At 38.0% G+C, this 17,112-nt stretch overlaps 1 non-coding gene across 1 annotated transcript; it reads right to left on the bottom strand.

The window, feature by feature from the left end:
- Positions 1–14,404: 14,404 nt before the first annotated feature.
- On the bottom strand, positions 14,405–14,512 carry LOC148568079 (small nucleolar RNA R71). Its single transcript, XR_015882870.1, has one exon. It is a non-coding gene; the product is annotated as a small nucleolar RNA R71 (small nucleolar RNA).
- Between the last annotated feature and the right edge of the window lie 2,600 nt (positions 14,513–17,112).

The raw sequence follows: 17,112 nt of genomic DNA, 5'->3' as shown, positions 1-17,112 counted from the left end.
GCATGGGCTGTGTTCTGTCGCCACTTGCTTCGGGTCGAGAACTGTAACACCGCCTGGGTAAGAGGCAGGGTTAAGTTATCTCCTGTGTTTGGTTGCGGCGTTGTCCCACTTGTTCCGTGTTTGGTGTTCTATCCATGGTTAGCTACCAGGACATGTTGGGCTGGCTTTGTAACTGACAGTTGATATCAACGGCCAATAGGAAAGGCATCCATCATATGCATCTATTCGACTTGTTTGAGTTTACATTGTTTGGGATTGTCTTTGTGAAATTACTGTGCTTGCTCGCTATATGATTTTCTTGCTATACATGTATACTACTTGTGTTTGCTTTGTCTGTTTTGTTTGTCTGTATGGTTCTACTGGTGTTCGGAGGATTGGAGGACAGGCGATGATTTTATGGATTAAATTAGAATTGAGATAGAATCAAGAATACTTAGATAATCTACCCTATTTATGGTTTTATATTTACAAACTTTAAGACTTAAATATGAGTGTTGGAGTTCTAGGATCGCCTTTGGCCTTCTCAGGACATTATATGTTAGATATATGGGCATTGTTACCATGCTGAGAACTTTTGTTTCTCACCCCATACATATTTTGTGGTTTTCAAATGCAGGACATGAGGCACCTCATTGAGGCATGTTAGAAGCTTCTAATAGCAAAGATATCTATGTCTTTTGGGGCTTTATTTTGGTTATATGTATATATGTAGATACTTATTTATCTCCACTATTTATGTATATGATGTATTAATTTCCTCTTAGATGTTATTTTGGAGAAACAAGTTCCGTAAAACTATATTTTGGGTTCTCTTATATATATGTATATATATACTTATGTGCTCTGGCTGGTTTATCTTTGCAAGCCGAGTCTTGAGCTTTGTTATCTGTATTTTGGAACTCTTTGGAAGATATCCATGTTAGCTTACTCTTACCTTGCTTCGTATATGTTGTCGCTTCGTGAGTGTTGCGCTTTTCATTTTACCGCTTTTATTTTTACTTTTCTTCAAAGGCTCCTAGTTATAAACTTTTTCAAACTATATTATATATATAATTTTACTTTTCGAGATCGTAATACCTCACCACCTCTCTCTTATTACTTAAGCATAAAATTCTGTGTGGTAGGGTGTTACAGCCTGGCTGTCAGTGACTTCTTTCCTTAAATACTAACTCTGAACAAATTTAAAATTCAAAACTTAAAATAGAATCCAAAATTAAAAACAAAATCAAATCTACTTCATAAATGTTTTCCACCAGCCAAGCTCTCGATCTTTTCTCCTTGCAGTCCTTAATTAATGCTGTGATTAGTTAAGCCTTGAGTAAATCAGTTAATTGTTAAAGAATCGGAGGACTTGGTAAGTGATTTAAGCCCCCTGAGAGGTGACACAATTGGGCATGGGATGTGCCCCAAGTAGCCGTGCAACGTAGGCTTTGATTTTTGTCCTGTTGGCCTTTAGAGGAACTCTCACATTCCATGCAGGGGAACTTACGTCCTACATTGCTGTTTTGTTGCCTCAAATTGCTCACTATTTGGTCCTGCCATGGCACGTGAAGAATTCCACGTCAAACGTGGCTTTATTTAGCATTATATTTGCTCCTAGGTGTTGTACGTCCAAAAACTCATGTGGCACGCCATTTCTATCGTGTGTATGCATGCTAGATGTATACGTGCGATGTCGTCCCTTTTTCGCACTAGTTGTGCGTTCCCGCAGGAGATGCATACACAACCCCTCCATGTGCAACGGTTGTCTCTTCACATACCACGGCTTTGGTTCTATGTCCCACATTGAAATAAGGATCATGCATACGCATGGGAGATGCATATACATGATTGGGCATACTCTTCAATTCATGCGTACACATGGGAGATGCATACGCATGACTTCTGTTTTGGCGTTGGATGCCTATGCTCTGACGTTGGATGAATGTGCACTCTTTTAACAACTTTCCTTTCTGTTTTGCTTGGCTGTGGTACGTCTTGTCTTCCACATCCCACGACTAGCCCTACTTCTCAATTTAGTGTCCTGAGGCTCTCTGTTTAGTCCAGAGAGCTCTTTGGATTGCTTCCCCTCTTTTTGTTTCTTACTCATAGTGATTCCTGACCTCTTCTCTCTCTTTAATCTTTGCCAATTCTCTTCCAAATTTCCTATAATCAATGAATGCACACTAACTCAAAGTATTGCTCAATTAACTATGAAATCATTGCTTATCTTGTAATAATTTTTAGTTTATTGAATGAAATTCTAGCGGAAAAATACTAAAGATGCAAATGCATCAATACATGAGGTACTGGGCCAATTGGTCTCATGCAATGGAAAGGGCTTTACAAGATCCACACGTACCTAAGGAGCAGTATGTTGAATTCGCCACTAATCAGCTGATGGAAGAAGCATAGTATTGGTAGCAGGGAGCTCACCGCTTGCTGCGGTAGGGCAATGCTATGATATCTTGGGAAACTTTTCAATCTAAATTCTATAAGAAGTATTTTCCTAAATCAGTCAAGGTAGTGAAATAGCTTGAGTTACTACAGTTGAAGCAAGGTTCTATGATTTTAGTAGAGTATACTAGCAAGTTTGAGGAGCTTTGTCAGTTCTTTAAAGTTTTTTGGGGTACTCCAGAGAACGATGAAGAGTAGAAATGTATTAAGTATGAAGGTGAACTACGGAGTGACATTCTGAGTGCTGTAGGGCCAATGGAGGTAAGAATCTTCTATGAACTAGTGAATAAGAGTAGGGTATTGAGGATTGTGCGAGGAAGGCTGGATCAGACAAGGGCGATCACTGAGCTTTCTTTAGGAGGGATCAAGGGAAGAATTTTGCACCATGAGGCCAAAATTTCAGGAGAGGGGGCTATATTTCAAAACCCCATCAGGTTTAGAAAAACTTTTGGAGGTTTAATAAAACCAACAACAACTAAGGAAGAGGAAAGGGAAAGCAAGCTCAGGTTCCTCCCAACGACTTGACTTGTAGGAGATGTGGGGGTTACCATTTGAATACTCCATGCAGAGCTGGTTTGGGTTTGTGTTACTACTGTGGTGGAGTTGGGCATATGTCATAGACTTGTCAGTAGTGAGGTTGAGTTTTCACTATGACAGCGGATAGTGCTGCAAGGTCTAACACACTAATCAAAGATAAATATGAAATCGGTAACAAAATCTTAATTGCTTTGTTTGATACTGGGGTATCACATTCATTCATATAATTTGAGAAAGCTAGCAACAAGTATTTTTTCGAATTAAGAATAGACAGTTTACCTATGACTTGATATGTTTGCCAATGACTGGACTTGATTTAATTCTGGGTTTGGATTGGTTGTCAAAACATCATGTACTATTAGACTATTCCGAATGATCAGTGCAGTTTATGTTTGAGGCATCAAAAGGACTGGTGGTAGCAGAGGGTTATTACTTAAATTCTGTTGTAGTGAACTATAGCGGGAGTGAGTGTCAAGGTTTTGTGCTGTTACTGTAAGCTCGCTGGGAGATGAACAAAAGTTGGATCAGATTCTGGTAGTAAACGAATTTCCTGAGGTATGTCCTGAAGATATACCTGAATTTTCTCTTTCTCGAGAAATTAAATTTGCGATAGAACTGGTCCCTAGAGTAGGACAAATTTCAATTGTGCCATACCGAATATCACCATTGGAACTGGCAAAACTTTAGACCCAGCTGGAGGAGTTGATGAATAAGAATTTCATTCATCGAAGCGTTTTATCGTGGGGAGCACCGGTCTTACTAGCGAAAAAGAAGGATGGGAGCATGCAACTGTGCATGGACTATAGACAATTGAACAAGGTGACAGTAAAGAACAAATATCCATTGCCAAGGATTGACTACTTGATAGATCAGTTACAAGGAGCTGGAGTTTTCTCAAATATCGACTTGAGGTCTGGTTATCACCAGATAAGGGTGAGAAATGAAGACATTTGGGTTGACAAATGCCCATAACGAGTTCTAAAAGCTGTCATTTGGGTTGACAAATGCCCCTGCTGTGTTCATGAATTACATGAATAGTATTTTTGATCAATGATATTTTTTGACCCTTTCCAGGTAAGTTTGTTGTGATATTGATCAATGATATTCTTATTTATTCTAAGACAAAGGAGGAGCATGCAGACCACTCGAGGACCGCGTTACAGATTTTAAAAGAGCAAAAAATTTTTGCGAAACTTTCTAAATGTGAATTCTGGAAGGAAGATGTGAAGTTTCTGGGACACGTAATAAGTAAGAATGGTATTGCAGTGGATCCTTCTAAGGTTGAAGCAGTGGAGGATTTGAGACAGCCTACGTTGGTGATGGAGATTAGGAGCTTCCTTGGTTTGGCTATATATTATCGAAAATTCATTAAGCGATTCTCGCAAATTGCGTTTCCTATCACAAAGTTAACTCAGAAGAATGCATTGTTTATGTGGACATCAGAGTGCGAGGAGAGCTTCCAAACATTGAAGGTGAAATTAACAATAGCGCCTGTATTAGTGTTGTCTGAATCTAATAAGCCACTCGAGGTTTATTGTGATGCTTCATTAAAAGGTTTGGGATGTGTGCTAATGCAACACCAAAATGTTGTAGCCTACGCTTCTTGTCAGTTGAGACCGCACGAGGTAAACTATCCAACTCATGACCTGGAACTTGCTGCGGTTGTGTTTGCATTAAAAGTATGGAGACACTACTTGTATGGGGTTAAATTCCAAGTCTTCTCTGATAATAAGGGCTTGAAATATCTCTTTGATCTGAAGGAGCTTAATATAAGTCAGAGGAGATGGATGGAATTATTGAAAGATTATGATTTTGAGCTGAATTATCATCTAGAAAAAGCTAATGTGGTGGTGGATGGACTGAGCTAGAAGTCCTTAAATATTGCTTGGATGACGATCAAGGAAGAAAAGTTGTTGAGAGAGTTTGAGAACCTTAACTTGGGCATTAGAGAGATAGCTGAGAATGTGTGCTTACACTAGTTGCGTATCTCAAGTGATTTCAAGGCTGAGATTCAGAAGGCTCAGTAGAATGATCAGGAGCTACAGAAAATATTGCAAGGAATAGAATAGAGGAAACAGGGAGAGGTTACTTGAGACAGGGAAGGATTTTGGAGATATAAAGGGAGAATTTGTGTGCCGAAGTGGGAGACTTAAGGCGAGACGTGCTGATAAAGGATTACAAGAGTGGATTCTCGATTCATCTTGGGACTACCAAGATGTATCATAACTTGAAAGCGATGTTTTAGCGGCCAGGAATGAAAAATAACATAGCAGTGTCTTGTCAGAAGGTGAAGATTGAACATCAGAAGCCATCTGAAACACTGCAACCCTTAGAGATTCCACAGTGGAAATGGGAAGGTATTACCATGGATTTTGTATCTAGTTTGTCGAGAACTATAGCAGGATTTGATGTAGTATGGGTAATTATTAATCAGTTGACTAAGTATGTACATTTTTTTCCTGTCCGTATGAGCTATACCTTGGAAGAGTTGGTGCATTTCTACATTAAAGAGATTGTAAGACTGCATGGTGTGCCTATGACCATAGTTTCTGACAGAGATCCTTATTTCACTTCTATGTTTTAGGGAGATTTCCGGAAGGCGTTTAGGACTCGATTGTGCCTAAGAACTGCATACCATCTTCAAGCCGATGGTTAATCAGAGAGGACAGTATAGACTCTGGAAGATATGCTTAGAGCTTGTGTGCTAGACCAACTGGGAAGTTAGGATCGATACATGCCGCTAGTGGAGTTTACGTATAGGAATAGTTTCCATTCGAGCATCAGAATGGCTCCATATGAGGCTTTGTATAGGAGAAAGTACTAATCTTCATTATGTTGATATCAAGCTAGAGAATCGAGTTTGTCAGAGCCTGAGATGGTAGAGACGACGGAACAGATTAGGAAGATTTGATCTAGAATTCTTACTGTTCAGAGTCGTCAGGAAAGCTATGCTAATCAGAGATAGAAACCTTTAGAGTTTCAAGAGGGCATCCATGTGTTTCTGAGGGTTACTCCAACTATAGTTATCGGAGGAGCGATAAATACAAAGAAACTAAATCCCTGTTATGTCAGTCCATTTCAAATTATGAAGAGAATTGGGCCGATAGTGTATCAGATAGCTCTACTATCCCATCTTTCGAACCTCACAACGTATTTTACGTTTTGCAGCTTCGGAAGTATACCTTTGATGCAAGCCATGTCTTAGAACCTGAATCGGTCCAATTAAAAGAAGATTTGACGTTTCAAGTGATTCCGGTTAGGATTGACGATGTCAGCATTAAAAAACTCTGAGCAAAATAAGTTCAACTAGTAAAGGTTGCTTGGAGTCGAGCCGGAATAGAAGAGCACGCCTGGGAGCTTGACTCGGAGATACGAAAGGACTATCCGCAGTTATTCTAAGAAAAATTGAATTTTGGGGACAAAATTCCTAATTAGGGAATGGGATATAAAACCCTAAAAATTAATAAATAATTAACTAATAAATTAATTATGAGCCAAAGAAATTACAAAATTAAATTTTATAATTTGAGGAAGTAAAAATATTTAAATACGAATTAAAACACTGATTTTAAAGATTTTGGCCTAAAATTGGGCCAACGGGCATGCTGAAGAAGAAGGAGAGCCAAGGAACCCTATACCCATTTTCTACTTCAATCTTCCATCGATCATAACTTTTAATTCGGAGCTCCAATTGCCGGACCGTTTGCGGTCATGTGACCGCCTCGCCGAACTCTTCAAATCCATATGAACAAAGTGGTAAGAAACTTGAAATTTATCACCCAGCCCTTACCTCTCTTCAATTTTACCATTTTGGTTTTCGGGTATTGAGAATTTTTAGATTTTTAATGCTTTAGGTTTGATCTGGCAGTATAAAATTGTTAGGTTTTTCCCTAATCATCCGTGGTTAAAGGTGAAGAACTGTTATCCCCTTTTAATTCTCTAATTTTATGAAGTTTAGGTATTAAAATTGTGGTTATGTATGAAATTGTATGGAATTAGACTGAATTCATGGGAATTGAAGTCAAATTGGTAAAGTGGTATGCTTGGGACTAAACTCTGGTGATTGAAAACTTGTGGAGTTTGCTTGGAAGCTTGTGAAGAGGAGGTTTTGAGGGGTTTTGGGACTTGGGAAGAAATCGGACAAAGTATGATTTTGGTTTCTTTTAGTTAATATATAATGTTGTGTGAACCTTAGGCTAGTTGCCTTAGGATGGGTTTGAATCATGTGAACTGGTTGATTGATATGGTTAGTAAGTGAGTATATGCATATGAATGTATAATTTAAGTGGTGATAGAATTATGGATTTGAGTTGATGATATATATTGGATATTGAATATTGATAATGAATGTGATAAATGAATTGAAATTGGTTTGGTTAGGCTTGTTGATGAGCGGATAATTTATACGCTTTTTGACATTGTTTTTAGTGTGTTTTCAGTAGGATCTAGTTACTTTTAGGGATGTTTTCATTACTTTTTATGTGAAATTCACATTTCTGGACTTTACTATGAGTTTGTGTATTTTTCTGTGATTTCAGGTATTTTCTGGCTGAAATTGAGGGACTTGAGCAAAAATCAGATTCAGAGGTTGAAAAAGGACTGCTGATGTTGTTGGATTCTGACCTCCCTGCACTCAAAGTGGATTTTCTGGAGCTACAAAACTCGAAATGGCGCGCTTCTAAATGCGTTGGAAAGTAGACATCCAGGGCTTTCCAGCAATATATAATAGTCCATACTTTGGCCAAGAATAGACGACATAAACTGGCGTTCAACGCCAGCCTTCTGCCCAAATCTGGCGTCCAGCGCCAGAAAAGGATCCAAAACCAGAGTTGAACGCCCAAACTGGCACAGAAACTGGCGTTCAACTCCACAAATGGCCTCTGAACGTGCTACACTTAAGCTCAGCCCAAACACACACCAAGTGGGCCCCGAAAGTGGATTTATGCATCAATTACTTACTCATGTAAACCCTAGTGACTAGTTTATTATAAATAGGACCCTTTACTATTGTATTAGACATCTTTGGTCTCAGTTTTAATCTATTGTTCATCTTAGGAGACTATTGATCTTGTTTAGGGGGCTGGCCATCTCGGCCATGCCTGGACCTTTCACTTATGTATTTTCAACGGTAGAGTTTCTACACTCCATAGATTAAGGTGTGGAGCTCTGCTGTTCCTCAAAGATTAATGCAAAGTACTACTGTTTTCTATTCAATTCTTCTTATTTCGCTTCTAAGATATCCATTTGCACCCAAGAACATGATGAAGGTGATGATTATGTGTGACGCTCATCACCATTCTCCCCTATGAACACGTGCCTGACAAACACTTCCGTTCTATATGAAATAAGCTAGAATGAATATCTCTTAGATCTCCTAACCGGAATCTTCGTGGCGTAAGCTAGAATGATGGCGGCATTCAAGAGAATCCGGAAGGTCTAAACCTTGTCTGTGGTATTCCGAGTAGGATTCAATGATTGAATGACTGTGACGAGCTCCTAACTCGCGATTGCAGGGCGTTAGTGACAGACGCAAAAGGATAGTAAATCCTATTCCAGCATGATCGAGAACCGACAGATGAATAGCCGTGCCGTGACAGGGTGCGTGAGCATATTATTCACTGAGAGGATAAGATGAAGCCATTGACAAGGGTGATGCCTCCAGACGATTAGCCGTGCCGTGACAGGGCATTGGATCATTTTCCCGAGAGATGACCGAAAGTAGCCATTGACAGTGGTGATGTATCACATAAAGCCAACCATGGAAAGGAGTAAGACTGATTGGAAGAAGATAGCAGGAAAGTAGAGGTTTAGAGGAACGAAAGCATCTCCATTCGCTTATCTGAAACTCTCACCAATGAATTACATAAGTATTTCTATCCCTATTCTCTTAATTATCATTCGAAAACACCATTATCACTTTATATCTTCCTGACTGAGATTTACAAGGTGACCATAGCTTGCTTCATACCAACAATCTCCGTGGGATTCGACCCTTACTCATGTAAGGTATTACTTGGACGACCCAGTGCACTTGCTGGTTAGTTGTATCGAAGTTGTGACAAATTATGAATGTGTAATCACGATTACGCGTGCCAAGTTGTTCACATGCCAGGAATAGTTCGAGCCTGGACATCACAATTTCGTGCACCACTTGTAATGGTTAGAAGTTGATAATTGAATGGATGGGAAGTTTAAAAATGGTAATGGAAGTGTTTTGGATTGAAATGTTTAGAGGAATTGGTCAATAAAATTGTTGAGGCTAATTGGGTAAAAAATGAAATTTTAACCAACTTTACCGCGCTTTAACTTGGCTCTAAGATCCTTGAACTTTGTGAAAAGTGTCTTAAATGAAAATTGGATCCGAGTAGTTTATGAGGTTTGAAGAATGGATGAAAAATAATTTTTAATGAAAAAGTTATGCGCGTTTGAAGTTTTGATCAAATACTAAGATTCTGCAGCGTATCAGCTTTTTGTTAAATTTTGCTATCATGCGTACGAAGGAAGGTCGTGGGTACGCGAGAATATAGCACTATCCAATACTCTCACGTACACGATAGTGTTTCGTGTATGCGACCTTGTCATTTTAACATTATTCGTACACGGCTACTATCATACATATGCAAGAATCCGTTCGGTCCAACACACTCGCGTACACATCGGGGGTTCGCGTACGCGACTCTTGTAATTTTCAAAATTCATGTGTATGTGGGTGTTATGCGTATGCACGGCCACGCTGGTTTACTGAAACATGGATTTTTGAGTTTTTGATCATTCTACTACTCTTTTTACTTTCTGTAAACCCTGTCATGACTCTAGAATCGGTGAAATAGAGGGTAGAATGGTTAGGGATGAGATTTGAGAGGTTGAGATAGCAAATTAAAGAGAACAATTATGAAGTATGATATTGCAAAATGATGATGATGGAGGAAAGAGTATGAAAATATAAGTATGAATGCTGAGATCGATACGTGATTGATGGTGATTATGATATTAATGAATTATAATCTAAAGATCTAAATGGCATGTGCATTATATTATTTGATACACGAGTTTCCTTAGGTAGATGTAGTGGCTTTCCACCACTTGTTCCAATTTGAGACTCGATACTCTATTAACCCTCCGTCGCAAGATGTGACCGGGTACTTTAACTCCCCGGATTCCCTAATGAGACGATAAATGAATGATTATATATATATATATATATATATATATATATATATATATATATATATGTATGTATGTATGTATGTATGTATGTATGTATGTATGTATGTAATTGTCCAGGGTTCGTGATATGTTGGATTTATGCCGATCTAGAATTACGTTGCAAGTATAGTCTAGACTGACAAGAAACCCTGAATCAAAGTTTAAATACAGAATTATCACAATTCAAATAAAATAACCGAGATTACTTAAACCCCCGGGTTGTCTCCCTAGGAATTGTAATTAAGTGTTAAATTATTGGCTATGAGGGTGTTGGAATTGAGGTAGCATTTGGCAAGAAGATTAAAAATGCAAAAAAGTAATCAAGCATGCAAGGGTATTAAAACTCAAAGCAAGTAATCAAACAATGGAATTCAAGTGGCAAAAAGGAACTCTTGGCAAGGATTAGGAATTAAGAATTCCTATCATAACTATAGACCACTGATGAGCAGATAATTTATACGCTTTTTGGCATTGTTTTTACATAGCTTTTAGTATAATTTAGTTAGTTTTTAGTATATTTTTATTAGTTTTTAAATAAAAATCACATTTCTGGACTTTACTATGAGTTTGTGTATTTTTCTGTGATTTCAGGTATTTTCTGGCTGAAATTGAGGGACTTGAGCAAAAATCAGATTCAGAGGTTGAAGAAGGACTACAGATGCTGTTGGATTCTGACCTCCCTGCCCTCAAAGTAGAGTTTCTAGAGCTACAGAACTCTAAATGGCGCGCTCTTAATTGCGTTGGAAGGTAGACATCCAGAGCTTTCCAGCAATATATAATAGTTCATACTTTGCCCGAGTTTACATGACGCAAACTAGCGTTCAACGCGAGTTCCATGCTGCATTCTAGAGTTAAACGCCAGAAACAGGTTGCAAAGTGGAGTTAAACGCCAGAAACAGGTTACAAACTGGCGTTCAACTCCAAGAGAAGCCTCTACACGTGTAAAGCCCAATGCTCAGCCCAAGCACACACCAAGTGGGCCCCGGAAGTGAATTTCTGCATCATTTACTCATTTCTGTAAACCCTAGTAACTAGTTTAGCATAAATAGGACTTTTTACTATTGTATTTAGGAGGAATCTTTGGAATATATTTAGTTTCATCTTTTGATCACGTTTAGGGGGCTGGCCATTCGGCCATGCCTGGACCTTATCACTTATGTATTTTCAACGGTAGAGTTTCTACACTCCATAGATTAAGGTGTGGAGCTTTGCTGTTCCTCATTAATTAATACAAAGTACTATTGTTTTTCTATTCAATTCAAGCTTATTCCTTCTCTAAGATATCCATTTGCACCCAAGAACATGATGAATGTGATGATTATGTGACGCTCATCATCATTCTCACCTATGAACGCGTGCCTGAAAAACACTTCCGTTCTACATGCAAACAAGCTAGAATGAGTATCTCTTAGATATCTAATACAGAGGACCGAGTCCGAGATATTAGAATCTTCGTGGTATAAGTTAGAACCCATGGACGGCCATTCTTGAGATCTGGAAAGTCTAAACATTGTCTGTGGTATTCCGAGTAGGATCTGGAAAGGGATGGCTATGACGAGCTTCAAACTCGCAAGTGCTGGGCGTAGTGACAGAGCAAAAGGATAGTAAATCCTATTCCAGTATGATCGAGAACCGACAGATGATTAGCCATGCAGTGACAGCACATTGGACCATTTTCACAGAGAGGATGGGATGTAGCCATTGACAACGGTGATGCCCTACATAAAGCTTGCCATGGAAGGGAGTAGGAATGATTGGATGAAGACAGCAGGAAAGCAGAGGTTCAGAGGATCGAAAGGCATCTCTATACGTTTATCTGAAATTCTCACCAATGAATTACATAAGTATCTCTATCCTAGTTTATGTTTCATTTATCTTTTAATTATCAAAACTCTATAACCTTTTGAATCCGCCTGACTGAGATTTACAAGGTGACCATAGCTTGCTTCAAGCCGACAATCTCCGTGGGATCGACCCTTACTCACGTAAGGTTTATTACTTGGACGACCCAGTGCACTTGCTGGTTAGTTGTGCGAAGTTGTGACAAAGTGTGATTCACGTTTGAGAGCACCAAGCCATTGGCGCCATTGTTGAAGATCACGATTTCGCATACCAAGTTTTTGGCGCCGTTGCCGGGGATTGTTCGAGTTTGGACAACTGACGGTTCATCTTGTTGCTCAGATTAGGTAATTTTATTTTAATTTTAAGCTTTTATTTCTTATTTTCGAAAAATACAAAAAATTTTTCTTCTTTTTCATTTTTCCCAAAATAATATTCGAAAAACCAAAAAAAAAAAACCAAAAAAAAATCTTATGAAATTATAAAAACCAAAAATTTTATGTTTCTTGTTTAAGTCTAGAGTCAAGTTTTAAGTTTGGTGTCAATTGCATCTTTTTAATTTTCTAAAAATTTTTTTCGAAAATTTCATGCATTGCATTCTTCAAGATCTTCAAGTTGTTCTTGGCCAGTCTTCTTGTTTGATCTTCATATTTTCTTGTTTTGTGTCTTTTGTTGTTTTTCATATGCAGTTTTGCATTCATAGTGTCTAACATGAAAAATCTCTAAGTTTGGTGTCTTGCATGTTTTTCTTTTCTAAAAAAATTTTCAAAAATAAGTCTTGATGTTCATCTTGATCTTCAAAGTGTTCTTGGTGTTCATCTTGACATTCATAGTGTTCTTGCATGCATCACATGTTTTGATCCAAAATTTTCATGCATTGAGTCTTTTTGATGTTTTTCTCTTTCATCATTAAAAATTCAAAAAAGTCAAAAAAAATATCTTTCCCTTATTCTATCATAAAATTTTGAAAATTTGGGTTGACTTTTTTAAAAATTTTTCAAAATTAGTTGTTTCTTATGAGTCAAATCAAATTTACATTTTAAAAACTCTATCTTTTTCAAATCTTTTTCAAAAAATCAAATCTTTTTCAATTTTTCTTTCATATTTTCGAATATTTCAAATTAATTTTCAAAATCTTTTTCTTATTTTTATTCCATGTTTTCGAATTCAATGCTAACAATTAATGTGATTGATTCAAAAATATTAAGTTTGTTACTTGCCTAATAAGAAAGTTCAATCTTTAAATTTTAAAATAAAATCTTTTTGTTTCTTGTTAGTGAAGTAATCAACTTTAATTTTCAAAATCAAATATTTTTAAATTTCTTTTTCAAATCTTTTTCAAAATAAATTTCAATCACATCTTTTTCAAAATCAATTTCAAAATCTTTTCTAACTTCTTATCTTTTCAAATTTGATTTTCAAATCTTTTTCAATTAACCACATATCTCTTTGATTGATTCTTATCTTTTTCAAAACTACCTAACTAATTCTCTCTCTCTAATTTTCGAAAATCCCTTCCCTCTTTTTCAAATTTCCTTTTTAATTAACTAATTGTTTTAATTTCAATTTAATTTGATTTCAATTTTAGTTTTTGAATTTTAACTCAAATTTTAAAATATTTTTATTTTATTTTATTTAAATTTTCGAATTCTTCTCTTCCTCACCTCCTTTTATTTATTTATTCATGTACTAACACTTCTCCTCCATCCAAAAATTTGAACCCCATCCCCCTCTTTGTGTTCGAATTTTTTCTCTCCTCCTTCTTACATTCTTCTCTTCTTATACTTGCATAAGGAATCTCTATACTGTGACATAGAGGATTCCATATTTTCTTTTCTGTTTTCTTCTTTTTCATATGAGCAGGAACAAGGATAAGAACATTCTTGTTGAGGCTGATCCTGAACCTGAAAGGACTATGAAGAGGAAGCGAAGGGAAGCTAAAACATAACTCTCTGGAGAAAATCTGACAGAAAATTTCGAAAAAGAAGGAGACATGGCCGAAAATAATAACAATGCAACGAAGATGCTTGGTGACTTTACTGCAGCTAATTCCAATTTACATGGAAGAGGCATCTCAATCCCTACAATTGGAGCAAACAACTTTGAGCTTAAACCTCAATTAGTTTCTCTGATGCAACAGAACTGCAAGTTTCATGGACTTCCATCCGAAGATCCTTTTTAGTTCTTAATTGAATTCTTGCAGATCTGTGATACTGTTAAGACCAATGGGGTTGATCCCGAGGTCTACAGGCTTATGCTTTTCCCGTTTGCTGTAAGAGACAAAGCTAGAGTATGGTTGTACTCTCAACCTAAAGATAGCCTGAACTCTTGGGATAAGCTGGTCACGGCTTTCTTAGCCAAGTTCTTTCCTCCTTAAAAGCTTAGCAAGCTTAGAGTGGATGTTTAAACCTTCAAACAAAAGGAAGGTGAGTCCCTCTATGAAGCTTGGGAGAGATACAAGGAACTGACCAAAAAGTGTCCTTCTGATATGCTTTCAGAATGGACCATCCTGGATATATTCTATGATGGTCTGTCTGAGCTATTAAAGATGTCATTGGACCACTCTGCAGGTGGATCCATTCACCTTAAGAAAACGCCTGCAGAAGCTCAAGAACTCATTGACATGGTTGCAAATAACCAGTTCATGTACACTTCTGAAAGGAATCCTGTGAGTAATGGGACGCCTATGAGGAAGGAAGTTCTTGAAATTGATACGCTAAATGCCATATTGGCTCAGAATAAAATATTGACTCAGCAAGTCAATATGATCTCTCAGAGTCTGAATGGATTGAAGGAATCATCCAACAGTACTAAAGAGGCATCTTCTGAAGAAGAAGCCTATGATCCTGAGAACCCTGCAATAGCAGAGGTGAATTACATGGGTGAACCCTATGGAAACACCTATAATCCCTCATAGAGAAATCATCCAAATTTTTCATGGAATGATCAACAAAAGCCTCAACAAGGCTTTAATAATGGTGGAAGAAACAAGTTTAGCAATAGCAAGCCTTTTCCATCATCCACTCAGCAACAGAGAGAGAATTCTGAGCAGAATCCATCTAGCTTAGCAAATATAGTCTCTGATCTATCTAAGGCGACTTTAAGTTTCATGAATGAAACAAGGTCCTCCATCAGAAATTTGGAGGCACAAGTGGGCCAGTTGAGTAAAAGAGTCACTGAAACTCCTCCTAGTACTCTCCTAAGCAATACAGAAGAGAATCCAAAAAGAGAGTGCAAGGCCATTGATTTAACCATCATGGCTGAACCTACAAGGGAGGGAGAGGACGTGAATCCCAGTGAGGAAGACCTCCTGGGACGTCCAGTGACCAATAGGGAGTTTCCCTCTGAGGAATCAAAGGAATCTGATGGTCATCTAGAAACCATAGAGATTCCATTGAACCTCCTTTTACCCTTCATGAGCTCTGATGAGTATTCTTCTTCTGAAGAAAATGAGGATATTACTGAAGAGCAAGTTGCCAAGTACCTTGGTGCAATCATGAAGCTGAATGCCAAGTTATTTGGTAATGAGACTTGGGAAGATGAACCTCCCTTGCTCATCAATGAACTGAGTGATCTGGATCAACTGACATTGCCTCAGAAGAAATAGGATCCTGGAAAGTTCTTAATACCTTGTACCACAGGCACCATGACCTTTGAGAAGGCTCTATGTGACCTTGGGTCAGGGATAAACCTCATGCCACTCTCTGTAATGGAGAAACTAGGAATCTTTGAGGTGCAAGCTGCCAGAATCTCATTAGAGATTGCAGACAACTCAAGAAAACAGGCTTATGGACTAGTAGAGGATGAATCCATCATCCTTGGAAAACCCTTCCTAGCTATAGCAAAAGCTGTGATTGATGTGGACAGAGAAGAATTGATCCTTCAACTGAATGAGGACAACCTTGTGTTTAAAACTCAAGGATCTCCTTCTGTAACCATGGAGAGGAAGCATAAAAAGCTTCTCTCACTACAGAGTCAACCAAAGCCCCCACAGTCAAACTCTAAGTTTGGTGTTGGGAGGCCACAACCAAACTCTAAGTTTGGTGTTGAACTCCCATATCCAAACTCTAAGTTTGGTGTTGGGAAGTCTCAACAATGCTCTGAACATCTGTGAGGCTCCATGAGAGCTCACTGTTGATGACAAGTCATCTTAGCCTAGTTTCACTAACCTTTTTCTTTTGTTTTCAATTGAATTATGCACTTTCTTGAGCCATAAGCAAGCCAATTGGGTATATTTTCATGCTTCCTTTGATTTAATCAACCATGTATGAATTCATGCTATTTCATGAGGTTTTATGCTATAATTGTCATATATTATGAAAGAATGAATATCTCATGATTTTGAGCATAGCTTTGATGTGTTTGGTTGATTAATGATAGGTGAAGAAAGCTTGGAGAAAGGTTGAAGCAAGAAGGAATGGTTAGGAGGAAGAGAGGACAAAAAGTTTGAGCAAAAGTTTGCCTCAAACTTTAGCTCAAACTTTTGGATTAATTGAAAATGAACCAGGAAGCAAAAAGCTGGACCAAAAGTTAGACTCAAACTTTTTGGCTAACTTTTGGGCAAAAGCTGGAGCAAAAGTTAGCCTCAAACTTTTTGGCTAACTTTTGGCATGAAAAACACTCCCTGGATGAGCAAAAGTTTACGCCAACGTTAGCCCCTAACTTTTTGGCTAACGTTGGCGCATAAAAAACTCTCCCTGGATGAGCAAAAGTTTGCGCCAACGTTAGCCCCTAACTTTTTGGCTAACGTTGGCGCCATGAGTATGCAAGGGGAGGCCAACGTTGGAGCAAAAGTTAGACCCCTAACTTTTGCCCCAACGTTGGTATCAGCAAGGAAGGGTGGCTGATGTGAAAAGTTGGAGTAAAAGTTAGCCTCCAACTTTTACTCCAACTTTTACTCAAGCTTTCATGATTCCAACCCGGTTCAATTCGGTTCTTCTCCAAACTCCAAGAGCAATCAACCAAGGCCTCTATCAACCCAATTCCATCAAGAGCAAAGGCCCAATTGAAGGCTTGAAGACCATTTGAAGAAAGTGTATAAATAGCATAGGATTTAAGTTTTTAAGGGAGCTTCCCTTTTAGTTTTTCAGAATA

The sequence above is a fragment of the Arachis ipaensis genome, chromosome B4 (assembly GCF_059453495.1).
Source record: "Arachis ipaensis isolate K30076 ecotype BB chromosome B4, ASM5945349v1, whole genome shotgun sequence".
In the NCBI taxonomy this organism is placed as follows: domain Eukaryota; kingdom Viridiplantae; phylum Streptophyta; class Magnoliopsida; order Fabales; family Fabaceae; genus Arachis; species Arachis ipaensis.
The sequence above is the reverse complement of the archived record's forward strand: the minus strand, read 5'-3'. Positions and strand labels throughout refer to the sequence as shown.